The following is a 16182-nucleotide window of genomic DNA, read 5'->3' as shown; positions in this document are numbered from 1 at the left end:
GCACACAGATACTTACGAGGGATAAACTCTTATTCTAATGTTGTCAGCAATTTTATTTCTACAGGTAAAACTATCAATTGATCTTCTTGTTTTGGGAAGAGCTGTCTTAGTGTCTCAATCAAAGTTGGAAAATACTCTTCCATGGGAAGTATAATGGGAGATATTTTTGCCAAGGAATCACCTCATTCTTGCTCTATAGAGAGTCATAGTGCTTCTCTCCAGTGACCTCAGGCTTGTGGATTTAAAGACAGGAGGATGAAGAATTGATCCACTTTCATAGGAATTATTGGACTTTCTGGGAGGAAGAGTTTGAAGTTATTATACCCTATTTGAAAGATTAGAGTAGTCTCCACTGAGGCCATTTAATAGGAAAAAATAAAGATATTCCTCCCCTTTTCTCTCAAAGGATGCATAGATGATCTATAGTCTGGATTTGGACAGAACACAGAAGGCATGTGTACATTGTGAATGTGAAGGGTCTCAGTACTGGGAAGTGGAGACATATAAATGTTGAAAGCCCTTCAGGAGCAAAAGGAAGGAAAATTGCAGTGATGATATCATCCTACAGCAGTGATTTCAGTGATTCTCAAAGAAGCTCAAGTTACTTGGATCCCCAGGTCGGCTAACGTGTCTATCTGCAACTGCCTAATAGGGTAACAGCCTCTCCTGTTCTTCTGCCTTCTAGAGCTCATGCAAGTGACTCTCACTGGCAGATTTTAACTTGTAACCATACAAAGAAGAGGATTCTGGAAATGTGGTTCCTGGTTTCTCTTCTGTGATGCATAGGAGAACTTTGATGAGGTGGCTGTGATGTCAAGTTGACAATGAGACCATCTAGCACAGGTGGTAACTCTGGCTCAACAGCAAAGCCTTGGCTGTTGTGAGAGAAAAAGTTCACAGTATAAAAGGCTGCCACTCTGCAAGTGTAGATGTGCCTTGATACTTCTATATTAGGCTTCTCTGGAGAAACAGACCCATAGGGTTTGTGTGTGTTTATGTGTGTGTGTGTGTGCGCGTGCGTGAGCGTGCACACGCACGCATGCATGAGGGAGGGAGAGAGAGAGAGAGAGATTGAGAGAGATTTTTAAGGAATTGGCCCATGTGATTATGGAGGCTGGCAAATCCAATATCCGGAGGGTGGGCTGTCAGGCTGGAGACCCAGGGAAGGGTTGATGTTGCAGTTCAAGTCTGAAGGCTGTCTTCCAGTAGAATTCTCTCTTGTGCAGGGGATGTCGTCAGTCTTTTGTTCTATTAAAGCCTTCAGTTGATTGGATGAGGCCCACCCACATAGTGAGGGACAATCTGCTTTACTCCACAGCCAGTGTAAATGTTAATCTCATCCAAAAATACCTTTATGTTTGACCAAATATCTGGGTACTGTGGCCCAGCCAAATGGACACATAAAATTAATCATCACACTTCCCCTTCCTCATTCATAGCTGAGAAGCTACACCACTGGTAGATGCTGTTTTGGAATAAACAAAGTGTCATATCAGTATGCTTCAAATGAAAAATTCATGATCTTTTTATGTATATATGGTTCAGTTCAGCCCTTTTAAAACAGAGCGTGATGATAATTATTTTGCCCCTTTCCCATAGATTTAGAATAGAAACACCCTCTCAATATTCATTCATTCATTCATACATTCATTCAGTCTTCCAACAAGTGTTATTAAAGATATAGGCACAGAGAATAATGCAGTAGTATAGATAAAATATCAGGTCCAGAAAATAAGATGTCAGTGCTCTAACTTGTGAAAACAAATAAAGGAAAATGCAAGAGCAAAAGATATTAGATTCACAAGCCTGCAAAAGCAAAAAACTTTATAAAGGGAAATTTTACAAGCAGATTAAACAAATCAAAATTTACAAGTCTTAGTAACTCTTGATGTCTGTAGGCATATTTCCTGAATAATTGAAGATGAATAAGGATGATTGTTTAGTCAAGCAATTTAATGCCAACTAATATGGTTTGTTTAGGAAGCAAATTCTTTGGTAAAGAATATAAGATCCTAACAAATTTAATGACTTTTCATTGCTCCCCCAATCTCCTTTTTCTGTAAGATCCTGATCTTATCAAGTGTTGTCTTGCCAAACACTGTGCTTTTCAGGAGGATGACAGCCATGGTCAGGGGAGGATTTCTATGTTGAGAAGTTGCCGAGAGAGTAGTTACCTGCCATATCAAAGTGCACGTTTCATGGCATCATGACCAATCTTACAGTGTGAACAAAATTAAAATAAAACTGGCAGGTAGATTTCTAAGATAACTTCCAATGACCCTTGCCCTCATATAATCCTCTCCCCTTGGGGTGTGGGTAGAACTTGTGAATGTGATGAAGAAACCATTTCTGTGATGATGTTACACTATATGGCAAAACAAAGATTATCTTTAGTGGGCCTAGCCTAATCAGTTAAGTCCTTTAAGAACAGAGAGTTTTCTCCAGTCAGTCCCGAAAGGGGATGTCAGAGTTTCAAAGCAGCAGAGATATACCCCAGCTGGCCTTGAAGAAGCAAATGCTGTCATGGAAAGGGCCCCTTGGCAGGGAGCAGTGGGAGGCCTCCAGGAGCTGAGAATGTCCTGTTTGCAGCCAACAAGAAAAAGGGACCTCATTCGCAAAATCTCCAGGAACTAAATTCTGCCAACAATTAGAATGAGTTTGGAAGTAGATTTTTTTTTTCTCTCAGAGCCTCTAGATAGAAACTCAGCTCAGCTGACACCTTGATTTCTGCCTTGTGATACCCTATGTAGAGGATCCAGTCACACCATGCTAGACCTCTGAACTACAGAGTTGTGAGCAAATTAATAGGTATTGTTTAAACAGCCAAATTTGTGGTAAGTTGTTGTGTGGTGAAAGAAGACTAAGGCAAAAACAAAACAAAACTTTTTAAAACTTTTTATTTTATTTTTATTATGTTCAGTTAGCCAACACTTTTATCTACTTTCATATCTTTTGGGTGTGATATTGTGCTGAGATTGGTTTTGAGGTGCCATCACTCTATTTAGGTCACATATAATAAAGTGTGATTTCAGTGGTGAGATGACATAGCTGGGAGTAGATCTCTCATAGTGGAAAGGTGGTTTCTTTAGAAGAGGTTCACTTCAAACCTTGCAAAATCTAGGAACAGGTTAAAGAAAGGATTTTTTTCCCACATAAACATTCTGAATGTGATTGGGTGTATTTAGGTTCACTGTTTTTTATCATTTCTATGAACATGAGGTTTAGAATAGTCAGCTAATTCATTAGTCACTGTTAAGACTTGATAAATAGTTCATGTTTTGACCTCAGCAAACTCAAGTATGTAACTCAGATAACCACTTTGTAGTATTTACTTTAGAGTTGCTGAGGGCTAATTCATTATTTTGGTAAAATGTTTTATGTTGTTATGTCTTTAGCCATAAGTAATTTTCAAAACTTTTTAATAAGTTCAATATAACAATTTGAAAACACAGAATTATATTTATTTCAAGAGAGGTAGGTGGAATAAAGACTCCAAATGTGTAATGTTAAAGATCTCTTGAGAAAAATATAAAATTCATGTTTAATGTTATACCTTATACTGTATTTTCATCCCCTATTATGAAATGTTTAAATATTTAATTTTTAAAATTTTAACACTGATCTCTACACAAGTTCTTTCAACTCTGCTGTCATGCATTTTATTTTGGGAGTAATTTCATGTTGTATTAAGATAAAATAGATTAATGATTTCTTTGTTTTTAAATTGAAGTATAGTTGAAAGAGAATATTATATTAGTTTCAGGTGTACAAGATAGTGATTCGACAGTTATATACATTATGTAATGCTCACCATGTCAAGTGTAGTTACTGTCTCTCACCATAGAAAAGATAAATAATTTCTTTAGTTACTTATTGGCTGGAAGATTAAAGTTACAACTGTGGTTCCTCTTCTCATTTTTCTTTTCTCTGTGACTCAGACTTCTCATCTCAAAAACCTCTTTTTTCACCCCTTATTCAGGTCCTTCTTTTCATCCTCCTGTTCCTTTTAATTCTCATCCTTGACTTTTCCTAATCTTAATTTTCCATGAGAACTTCTCTTATTCTTTTTAACCATTATTTTATCTGCCTTTTTAATATCTTCTCTCCTGGATAATTTCTTTCCACCACTACCACCCTGCCCTGCTTAAGAAATTAATGAATTTCTTTCTTCTTCTTGGTTTTCCTTTTCAGAAAATAATTAACCCTAGAAATTTATAATTTCCACAGAGAGATTGAGCCAGGATGTAAGTGATTTATACAAGTTCAAGCCTCTTTCCTCATTTTCCTCTTATTAAGAAACTTCCCCAACATAATTGATAAATATATTCTGTTTATCAGCTTATCTTTTCTCTCAACTTTTACCTCCTATTTCATCACTATAAATTGCTGACGATCTGGGTGTAACCCCAGAACTAAGTTATGCAGAAGTTGGAACATGTAGAATGTTACTTAGGAATTTCACCTGCATTTTCTGGGTTCCTATCAGAGATTTGCTGAAAAACATAGGAGGATGTATAGGGTTCTGCTAGACCAGATAATGCTATCTTGTCCATGGGCACAAGCAACCATGTGATGTGGGTGCAAAGCTGGTGAGCAAGAGGCTTTCATGCAATTTAGAATAAAGGTGCCCTTTCCTCTGGGGGGATGTGGTCTTGTGTCAAGGATTATGGCTTGTTAGGTGGGCACACAGGCTGCCTTTAGCCTCAGCTCATCCCCTTTGGTGGGCCCTTTTGTGCAGTGAACAACCTTCACAATCCTATGTGGCTGCACTTGGAAAATGCACTTGAGTAAATGTAAAACAAACAGAAGATGAAGTGCAAGGCTTATGTTATGAAAGCTAACAACAACTCATATTTCCTTGGAAAGAATTAGTCTATTAAAAATCTTTTCCAAGCCAAACTAAAAATTTGCTAAATGTTCAACAAGGTTTATAATAAATAAGATGTTAGAAATATGTATTTTAGGAGGAAATGTGAGTAAAATTGTGAGAGTAAATAAAAATAGATGGAGTATAGAACAATGTTGGACAAACTTTTTGTTAAAGTGCCAGATAATAAATAGTTTAGGCTTTGTGGACCATAACAGCATCTCTTGCAACTTTTTTTTTTTACTTTCTTTTAATTAATTTTTTAAAAGAGTTACTTATATATTTGAGAGAAAGAGAGAGGGAGCACAGTGGGGAGGGCAGAGGGAGAGAGAGTCTTAAGCAGACTCTTGGCTGAGCACAGAGCCTGACATAGGGCTCGATCTCATGACCCTGAGATCACAACCTGAGCCAAAACCAAGAGTCTGACCAACTGTGCCACCCAGGCGCCCCAATTAATTTTTTTTAATTGAAGCATAGCTGATATACAATATTACATTAGTTCTATTGCAGCTATTAAATTCTACTCAGAAGCAGCCATAGAAAATATGTAAATGAACGGGTATGGCTGTGTTCCAATAAAACTTTATTTACGAAAATAGGCATGGAGGAGTGGATGATGGTATAGTTTGCAAATTCTTGGTAGAGAGTATTAAGAAAAATGTTCGTTGAGGCGTTTGTTTGGTGTGAATCTGATGTTGATACAGAAAGGGCTCTAAATCTGATTAATAAGTAAATCATCAGGCAGATACATTCTATGCAGGATGAAAACAGCCTTTTGATAACCAATTTTAGTTTATAGACCTACAAACAGCAGTAATGGAAGTTTTATTTGTCTGGCATTTGTTTCTCTATTAAATTTCCTGTAATGTATACATTTGGAAAGATTAAAAACTGGGCTAGTAGCCTATATATTTCACATAAAATGTTATGTAAATGTAATGTAGGTCTTTACACTTTAATGTTATGCTTTTTAATCTTCTCTTGCAGTATTCAACTTAATATTATAATAGATATATTAATTTTTGGGTGAAGGTGAATTTAATTCCTTTTCTTTTGTAGCAACTAGCTGATATCAGGAATGATATTTGTTGAGGCTGGCCTTACTAATGGAATTCATACAGTTTGCTCAGATAAGTAATTTTGGGGGGGAGAATCTCATTGTAAACAAAATACTTGAAAAGATATGAGAAAGAGCAACAACTAGGCTATAAAAAACAGACTTTATCTTTTTCTGTGGAAAAAATTTCAGGGTCCTAGCGTTTTACTTATGTCCTAAGTATCTGAATGTGTTATGGCATAGCATAAATACAAAGGTGATTTTGTTTTTTAAGGGAAAATGGCCTGAGTTATCGAACTCTCAAATCTTGAAAAAGATCAATCTTGAAAAGATCCATATATTCTTTTCTGTGGTGTCTGCTCTCAAGGTGAGTATAGACTGTTCCAGCAAAGTTTTTTAATAAAACTATGTGGAATAAGTGAGAGCTGATGGTTTATTGGGCAACTGAACATCTGGGCCTTAATGTTTCGTGCAGGGAGCAGAATTCCTTTGGCCACACCAGCCCTCCAGCATTGCTTATTGTAGTCTGTAACCTCCCCTTTCACCAAAGCAGGCAAATTTATGAAGGAGTTCACACAGCTGTTCTGGGTTCTGAAGGCAGCTAAGGCCAGCTGGAATACACTTTATTCATTGTAGTACACTTTATTTTGTAAGATTTTGTAAGCAGTTAAGAGGTCTTAGGGTTTAGATTTGGATTGTCATTTGTCATGGCTAGAAAGAAATTAAACAAGTTCTAGTAGGATCAGACCTCAGTGAAAATAAACTTCTCACCTCCATAGCACATTGATGAAAAGAAAACTCAGTTACGTTCATTTTTTTTGAGTTCCACTGACTCTTCTTTACTAATTAGTGGCATGATGTATTTAAGAATGCATCAAGTAATTTGATATTTGCTTTGACTTACTAATTTTAATATCACTCTAATATCCCATGGTATCTTTTAGTTCTAAACTTGCTGCTGACAAAGACACAAACTGTGGACAGGATGAATCTTGTTTATTTACAAAACAAAGTTTTGTTAATATCATGTATTTGGAGTTTGTTTCTGGGCAGTTAAATGTAGGAAGTAAATAGTACCTTCTTGATAAGGCCATTTCGAAATTTTATAAAAAAAATGTATGTGATAAAAAGTTGATTTGAGAATGCAGTGGGTGAACTGATTCTGAATCCTACTCGTGTGTGGAGCTTGGTGGATTTTCTGGTACTGGTTTTGGGGGTGGGGATGGTATATTTCTGTGGGGTAGAGTCTAACAGTTGCTCTCATATACTTTTTCTGTCTATGCTTGCTCTCTCTGGAACAAGTAACCTAAAGAGAGTGTGCTATTGAAAGATCTGGCAGGGATGGAGCTAATGAATATTCAGCAACTTGGCTCTACTTATCTCCTCACTTTGTTTCAGATGTGATGAGAGAAAAGGGTGAATTCACTGTGTAGTGAGAGAGCTATAATTTCATTCCTTACTTGAAAGACATTATTCCCAGCAGCCTCGAGATTTGTCAGCAACACCTCAGAGCATGAGTTCAGGCCTGTGCTATTAAACTGTTCCTTGTTGAAGAATCACCCCAATGGCTGCTGGACGTAGAGCTCTGCTGCTTCAAGTAAATCACTGATTTACATCAGATTTTTAGATTTACGGACTATCAGAACAAGATGCTCCAGATGCTATGCAGAATGAGAGGCTATACATATAGGCTTGGGTTATTTACTTTGTAGTAGAAATATTCAGTGTATTATGGGTTCATGTTAAGATTTGGGAAAACTTTTGTTAAGATTTCTTCAGCATATTGCTGATAGCCATTTTTTTTTCCCTTTTAGTTCACCGAAGGTAAATTCCTGTAGGCCCTGTGACTAACTTCCCTAGATCCAGAGATTATCTAATGAATTCTTTAGAAAACTGTGGAACAAAATTAATTCAAGATATACTGAGTGACTAATGTAATCATATCTCTGGGGAAATAAGCTGGCTCCTAATTTACTGGTTAGTTGCAAAAAATTCTGGCAATGAACTGAAACAAGGATAAACATCTATTATTAAGAAAAAAAAAAAAACATCAGGGGCCCTTGATGTCCATATAAGACATAGACAGCCTCAGTTTTAAATTTTCTTCCAAAAACATTCATTTCTTCCTTGGCCATCAACATTTATCTGTTGATAAAATTCACCATGTGCATTTATGAAAATCTGATTTATACAAGTCTAAAAGCTTTCAATGGATTCTTTTTGGAGGAGTAACTGTGAAAAGGAATGTTTGCTTAGAGCACAAGTTGGGAAAACATATATAACCACGAAGAATATTACCGGAAGAAAAGAAAAAGGAACTACACCAGGTTCATTTCAAACTTTGATGCATCAGATTCAATCTGTGTTCCAGAAGGTATTTTAAATTGTCATAGGATATTTTTCCATCAGACATTTTCATATTTAGATAATACTTCCAACGTTTTAAAAGAACAGAGAGATGCTGTGGGAAAAAAATGAGAAACATCTTCACTCTGTTTCTGAATCCTAAATGATCACAACTCATAGGCCTGGGCAGAATTTTGTTTTGTTTTGTTTTTGTTTTTAATTGGTGGATAGTTCCGACATACAGTGTCACATTAGTTTCAGGTGTACAACATAGTGATAGGACAAGTTTATAGATTATGCTTTGCTCACAAGTTCAGCTACCATCTGTCACCATCCAATGTTATTACAATACCATTGACTATATTCCCTGTACTGTACATTTTGTCCTCTTGATTTATTCATTCCATAACTGGAAGCCTGTCTCTCCCACTCCCATTCATCCATGTTGCCTATCCCTCCATCCTATTCCCTTTGGAAATTGTCTGTTCTGCTTTTGGTGTATTTGCTTGTTTATTCATTTGTTTTGTTTATAGATTCCACATATAAGTGAAATTATATGACATTTGTCTTTCTCCATCTGACTTATTTCATTTAGCATAATACCTTCTAGGTCCATCCATGTTTTTGCAAATGTCAAGATCTTATCCTTTTTATGGCTGAGTAATATTCCATTGTCTGTATCTATACAACTTCTTTATCCATTGATCTATCTATAGACACTTGAGTTGCTTCCATGTCTTGGCTATTTTAAATAATGCTGCAGTACACATAGGGGTACATATCTTTTTGAATTAGTGTTTTCATTTTCTTTGGGTAAATACCCAGTAATGATATTACTGGCTCATATGGTGATTTATATTTTTAATATTTTGAGGAACCTCCATACTGCTTTCCACAGTGGCTGTACCAATTTACATTACATTCCCACCAACAGGGCATGAGGGTTCCTTTTTCTCCACATCCTTGCCAATACTTGTTATTTCTTGTCTTTTTGATTCTAACCATTCTGACTGGTGTGAGGTGATATCTCATTGTGGTTTTGATTTGCATTTCTCTGATGATTAGTGATATTGAGCATTTTTTCATGTATCTGTTGGCTGTCTATATGTCTTCTTTGGCAAAGTGTCTATTAAGAATCTCTGTCCATTTAAAATCAGATTACTTGCTTTTTTTTTTTTTTGCTGTTGAGTTATATGAGTTCTTTATATATTTGGATACTAACCCTTTATTGGATATATCATTTGCAAATATCTTCTTTAATTTAGTAGGTTGCCTTTTCATTTTGTTACTGGTTTCCTTCACTATGTGAAAGCTTTTTATTTTGGTGTAGACCCATATGTGTCTTCAAATTTTTTCAGTAATATGTTATAGTTTTCAGTGTATAGGTCTTTCACCTCCTTGGTTAAATTTATTCCTAGATATTTTATTCTTTTTTATGCAGTGGTAAGTGGGATTGTTTTCTTAATTTGTCCTTCTGATAGTTATTAGTATATAGAAACAACTGATTTCTGTATGTTGATTTTGTATCCTGAAACTTCACTGAATTCGATTGTTAGTTTTAACAATTTTTTGGTTGAGTCTTTAGAGTTTTCATTATATTATCATGTCATATGCAAATAGTGACATTTTTACTAATTCCTTTCTGATTTGAATGCCTTACTTTTTTTTTCCTTGCCTAATTGCTCTGGTTAGGACTTCCATCCAATTTTGTTCTTGATTTTAGTAATTTGAGTCACCTCAAATGCTCTTTTCTTCTTGATATTTTGTTTGGAACATATTTCTCTCTTTCTTCATTTTTCTTGCCTGTGTGTGTTGCCTTTTATGCATTAGATGAAGCAGCCACCTCTCCCATTTTTGAAGGAGTGACCTCATGTAGGGGATGAACCTTATCATTTAACCTTTCCCTACCTTGTAGTTGTCTCTCAAATCTTTGTGATTATCTAAGTAGCCTACTTTGTTCTTAGTGGCTCCCAGTAGTTGAGGTTGTGCCAACTGTTCCAAAGGGGAAGATCTCAATCAGTACCTAGATGCAGCTGATTGGAAGATAGACTCTCAGGAAGTAGCTTTTAAAGTGCAAATATACCTGTTTCAGGGAGGACTGGAAGATGGTCATTTCTGTCTGCTCCCTCTTCGCTGAGCTCTGACATGATAGCCAGTTAAGAACTGTTTTTTGTTTGCTACCATCCCTTCAAACACATGAACACAAGCTCTGCTGGCCACTAGAACCAAGGTGTCAAGGGATGTTTCCTCTTGGTGGCAGCCAAAAAGCTGGGCACCAGACATGTGCAATAGTGTCTGCATTTTAATGCAAATATATGCAAAGAAAGATTATAAAATTTCTTCTTCATCCTCTCCCCATTCTCCTCCCATTACTACTATTTACACTTAGTGTGTATCTTTTTAGTCCTTAACACACACAGACATTAAAAAAAAATAAAGGTACTTTGATTTCCAATTCCACTGTCTTTTCATTTCACAAATATTAGTCTCTTCTTTTTTTCCAAAAGGAATAATTACCATCTTTTTAAGATAAACATATTGGTCTAACAACCAGAGTAAATATAACCCTTGGTATACAGAAATAGATTTTGAGTTTCAAATGTCTGAACTTGCTAGACTACTCATGTAAAACTCTTACTACACTTCATGTTATGGGGGGCTTGTAAAATACTGTACTGAGTTGAGTGGTGGCCTCCAAAAGATTATGTCCATGTCCTAAGTCCTGGAACCTGTGAATGTTATCTTTTTTTTTTTTTTTTTAAAGGCTCTTTGTAGGTATAAATAATTTAAGGATCTTGAGATGAGGAGATCATCCTGGAATAACTGGGTGGGTTCTAAATTCAATGACAAAAGTTTTTTTAAGAGAGACACCCAGATGAGAAGGCACACACAAAGGACAAGACAATGTGAAGGCAGAGGTAGAGAATGGAGTAGCATGGCCACAAGCCAAGGAAGCCAAGGGATGCTGGGCACCACCGGAAGGTGCAAGAGGCAAGGAACGATTCTTCCTTAGAGCCTCTAGAGAGAGTGCAGCTCTGCTGACATTTTGATTTTGGACTCTTGGCTTTCAGAACTGTAAGAGAATAAATTTCTTGTTTTAGGCCACCTAGTTTATGGTAATTTGTAACATCAGTTGCAGGAAACTAATATAATAACCAAAATACTATATCCCATCATCTAGAAATAGAAGAAAATAACACAATTGACTAATAATGTCACTCTCAAGTAAACAACACTAACAACTTTTATTGTTATAAAACAATATCCCCAAATTATAATTCTGATAAGCTTTTATTTGGAGTTTTACAATTACTTGACTATACCACTGGAACTAAAAGATTTATTTCTGTATTAATAAGAAAGACTTGTTAAATAGCACCAACAAAATATCAAAATAAAATTAAGACTAAAAGATAGACATTTGGAATTGGATTCCAATTAAACTCATAAAATGGAAGCAATTTATTAATGAGATTTGTATTTTTAAATGTACATTTATAAAATACTACCTTTAGAATTATAAATCTATCAAGTTTCTATTTAAACTATTATATAGTTTCCTTGACTAAGAGCAGGAAAATCAAAAAGAAAAACATTCAAAATTATTTTAGAAGGACAAAAAAATTCTTGCTCTATGTTTGAGTTATTTTATTGGACTTGTTAAAATCAGCAAATTTACTGTAATTACACTATTTACAGTATAATAAAATGGAAGTGACTTACAAGATTCACATTACAATAATCACTATACTAAGAATTATAATTCTATCAGATTTCCATTTAAGCAGTTGTATATTTACTTAGCAAATAGTGATCAAACTAAAAGAAAAAAATAAAAATTAATTTATGAGTCACAACAGAACACCTTTCTGTGATCCTGGATCTTTAGAAGTAGGCTTATTGGAAGGTTAGATCAACTCACTTCTATTTTCAGTTTATAGGACAAAAAACAAAATACAGTGCTGGTGGAGAGACATTTTTTGTTACCAGTGGATGGTGTCCTGGGATAGGGAAATCACTTGGTGGGGAGGATTCTTGGGAAGGTCCATACTAGTTTTCCAGGGGAGAATAAGGGACAGGAGGTCTTCTTTTCAGGAATTGTCCCTTGACAGTTTCTGCAGCATCTTATCTCTGACTGAAGGATGTGGTGGAGGAAGAGAATCTGGACCAGCTATGTCCCATTCAGGTAGGAGCAGTGAATCAGGCATACTTAAATGACCAAGACTACCTGTGGTGTCATTTCTACTGAAGATTCCATTTTTGAAGATGGGCCTCTATGTTATCAAATGAAGGCATAGTAAAACTTACAAGTTCTGTTGTTTCTCAGAGTAGGGAGCACCAGGAAAAGTTCTGCATTGAACTTATAGAGGAATTGCTTGATCCAGGATAGAGTTGGCCTGATGGAAGGATCCTTTTCCTGTGGTTCTGTTCCCATGAGGATGATGTCACTGGATCACTGAACAATCCAAGCTATATTAGTTTGGTATGATTGCCAAAACAAGATACTCCCATTGGGTGGTTTAAACAATACAAATGTATTTTTCTCATAGTTTTTGAGGCTAGAAGTCCAAGATCAAGGTATTGTCAGGTTCAGATTCTTTTGAGACCTCTCTCCTTGGCTTGCATATGACTGCCTTCACATTGCGTTTCTCACTGTCTTTCCTCTGTGCATGTGTGCCCCGGTATCTCTTTGTGTGTCCAAATTTCCTCTTCTTATAAGGACATCGATTAGATTGGATTGATGGCTTTATTTGAACTTAATCACCTCTTTAAAGGCCCTCCTTCCAAATACAGTCACATTCTCAGGGACTGAAGTCTTAGGACTTCAACATGTAATTTGGGGGCATTATAATTCAGGCCATAACACCCACCTAATGGTACTCCTTCTTTGATGATCTGGTAATCCAGGGAGTTCTGTAGATCCTGATTCATGGTGAGACTATTTTTCAGTTCTACTCAGCATCAAGATTCAAGCTAAGCAATTTTGTTCTGGGGATCAGGGATGACTAGTATAGCAGATGCTATATTGCCTTGCTTAGATTCTAAAGGCCTTGTCAGTACTGTGTTTTCTGGTTGACTTCAGCTGCCAATACTAGATGAGGGCTCTCCATGCTATGGAAAGCTTTTTCCTTGTGAGCATGGCAGGTTGGACATGCTGAGGAATTAACAACTCCTAGGAGTTGCTTTCAACTAATGACAGAGAAGTAAGTATGTAAATATTTCAGCTTCTTTGGCCTTCAGGTAGGATAATTCTGTTGCATGTATTTTAAATCATTTTCTAGATATTCCCCAAATGATTAAACTCCATTTATTCACTATGATATTTAGTTTGATAATGCGTCCTTCGTTGACTGTCTTATTTTCCCTATCTCACATCCTCCCCCACCCCTTGTTTACTGCAACTACTGAATAAGTATTTGCATTTTATTATTTTCTTTAGGTCTGCTTGTGGATGGTGGAGAATCCCAAAATAAGGAAATTTATACCAGAAATTGTTCTAGAAGGCAGATCTTCAAGATGGATTCTAGAATTAGATCTCTTGACATTGAGACTCCATTGCTAGTTTTAGGTAGGGTGGACTTAAACTCTGGCATGTTGTAGCATTACAATCACTAAGACTTTTATTGTGGGGACTTGGGATGGGATGAGGTACAGAGTGATGCACTCACTGTCTTATGCAGTATCTCTGGAATTTGAGAAATGTTGGTATTGGTAATTTTTAGGACTATGGATTTAGTCACTTGCTGTTAAATGGGCATTGATGTGCTGAAAAAAGAAAGCCATACACTCAAACTAGCCAGTCATGAACCATGGGTATTGTGTGAAAGTTAGAAAATCTCTTTGACAGTATTTAAGGATGCTCTCATTTTCTAAAGCTAGAGGATAGACTGTACTGAAAATTAGGCCCAGGATTCTGATTCTCCTATACTAGAATTACAAAGAAGGCTGAATAACAGCTCTGGCAAGTCTCTTTCTAAAAGTAGGAACCCAGCTTTTTTGCAGTGGGTTTGCCCCCAGAACACAGGTGTTGTGAAAACCACCACTCAACCTAAACCAAAATGGGAAAGGAAAAGACTCACATCAACATCATCGTCATTGGACACGTAGATTTGGGTAAGTCTACCACTACTGGTCATCTGATCTACAAATGTGGTGGGATCGTTAAATGAACTATCAAAAAATTGGAAAAGGGGGTGCCTGGGTGACTCAGTCATTAAGCATCTGCCTTTGGCTCAGGTCATGATCCCAGGGTCCTGGGATCAAGCCCCGCATAGGGCTCCCTGCTCCGTGGGAAGCCTGCTTCTTCCTCTCCCACTCCCCCTGCTTGTGTTCCCTCTCTTGCTGTGTCTCTCTCTGTCAAATAAATAAACAAAATCTTAAAAAAAAAAAAAAAGAAAAATTGGAGAAGGAGGCTCCTGAGATGGGAAAGGGCTCCTTCAAGTATGCCTGGGTCTTGGATAAACTGAAAGCTGAATGTGAACGTGGTATCACCATTGATATCTCCCTGTGGAAATTAGGGACCAGCAAGTATTATGTGACCATCATTGATGCCCAGGACACAGAGACTTTATCAAAAACATGATTACAGGCACATCTCAGCCTGACTGTGCTGTCCTGATTGTGGCTGCTGGTATTGGTGAATTTGAAGCTGGTATCTCCAAGAATGGGCAGACCCATGAGCATGCCCTTCTGGCTTACACACTGGGTGTAAAACAACTAATTGCTGTGTTAACAAAATGGATTCCACTGAGCCACCCTACAGCCAGAAGAGATACGAGGAAATCGTTAAGAAAATTGGCTACAACCCAACACAGTAGCATTTGTGCCAATTTCTGGTTGGAATGGTGACAACATGCTGGAGCCAAGTGCTAACATGCCTTGGTTCAAGGGATGGAAAGTCATCCGTAAAGATGGGCCAGTGGAACCACACTGCTTGAAGCTCTGGATTGCATTCTGCCACCAACTCGTCCAACTGGCAAGCCCTTGTGTCTGCCTCTCCAGGACGTCTACAAAATTGGTGGTATTGATACTGTCCCTATGGGCCGAGTGGAGACTGGTGTTCTTAAACCTGGCGTGGTGGTCACCTTTGCTCCAGTCAATGTTACAATTGAAGTAAAGTCTGTTGAAATGCACCATGAAGCTTTGAGTGAGGCTCTTCCTGGGGACAATGTGGGCTTCAGTGTCAAGAATGTAACTGTCAAAGATGTTCATGGTGGCGGTGTGGCTGTTGACAGCAAAAATGACCCACCAATGGAAGCAGCTGGCTTCATGGCTCAGGTGATTATCCTGAACCATCCAGGCCAAATCAATGCTGGATATGCACCTGTGCTGGATTTCACACAGCTCACATTGCTTGCAAGTTTGCTGAGCTGAAGGAGAAGATAGATCGTCGTTCTGGAAAAAAGCTGGAAGACGGTCCCAAGTTCTTGACATCTGGTGATGCTGCCATTGTTGATATGGTTCCTGGAAAGCCTATGTGGGTTGAGAGCTTCTCTGACTATCCTCCTCTGGGCCGTTTTGCTGTTTGTGACATGAGTCAGATGGTTGCTGTGGGTGTCATCAAAGCAGTGGACAAGAAAGCAGCTGGAGATGGCAAGGTCACCAAGTCTGCCCAGAAAGCCCAGAAGGCTAAATGAATATTATCCCCAATACCTGCCACCCCAGTCTTAATCAGTGGTGGAAGAACTGTCTCAGAACTGTTTGTGTCAATTGGCCATTAAAGTTTAATAGTAAAAGACTGGTTAATGATAACAATGCATTGTAAAACCTTCAGAAGGAAAGGAGACTGTTTTTTTTTATTTATTTATTTATTTTTTATTTTTTATTTTTTTTTTATGCTTATGTTAATCCCCATACATTACATCATTAGTTCTAGATGAAGTGTTCCACGATTCATTGTTTGTGCATAACA

At 37.2% G+C, this 16182-nt stretch overlaps 1 long non-coding RNA gene and 1 pseudogene across 1 annotated transcript in view; one reads left to right on the top strand and one right to left on the bottom strand.

The window, feature by feature from the left end:
* The window catches only part of LOC145720622 (uncharacterized), a 324122-nt gene that overhangs the window by 267837 nt on the left and 40103 nt on the right, over nucleotides 1-16182 (bottom strand). The gene's annotated exons all lie outside the window — the stretch shown is intronic.
* On the top strand, nucleotides 11815-16057 carry LOC102736263 (elongation factor 1-alpha 1-like; annotated as a pseudogene).

The sequence above is a fragment of the Leptonychotes weddellii genome, chromosome 3, assembly GCF_054177405.1.
Source record: "Leptonychotes weddellii isolate Sample4059 chromosome 3, ASM5417740v2, whole genome shotgun sequence".
In the NCBI taxonomy this organism is placed as follows: domain Eukaryota; kingdom Metazoa; phylum Chordata; class Mammalia; order Carnivora; family Phocidae; genus Leptonychotes; species Leptonychotes weddellii.
The sequence above is the reverse complement of the archived record's forward strand: the minus strand, read 5'-3'. Positions and strand labels throughout refer to the sequence as shown.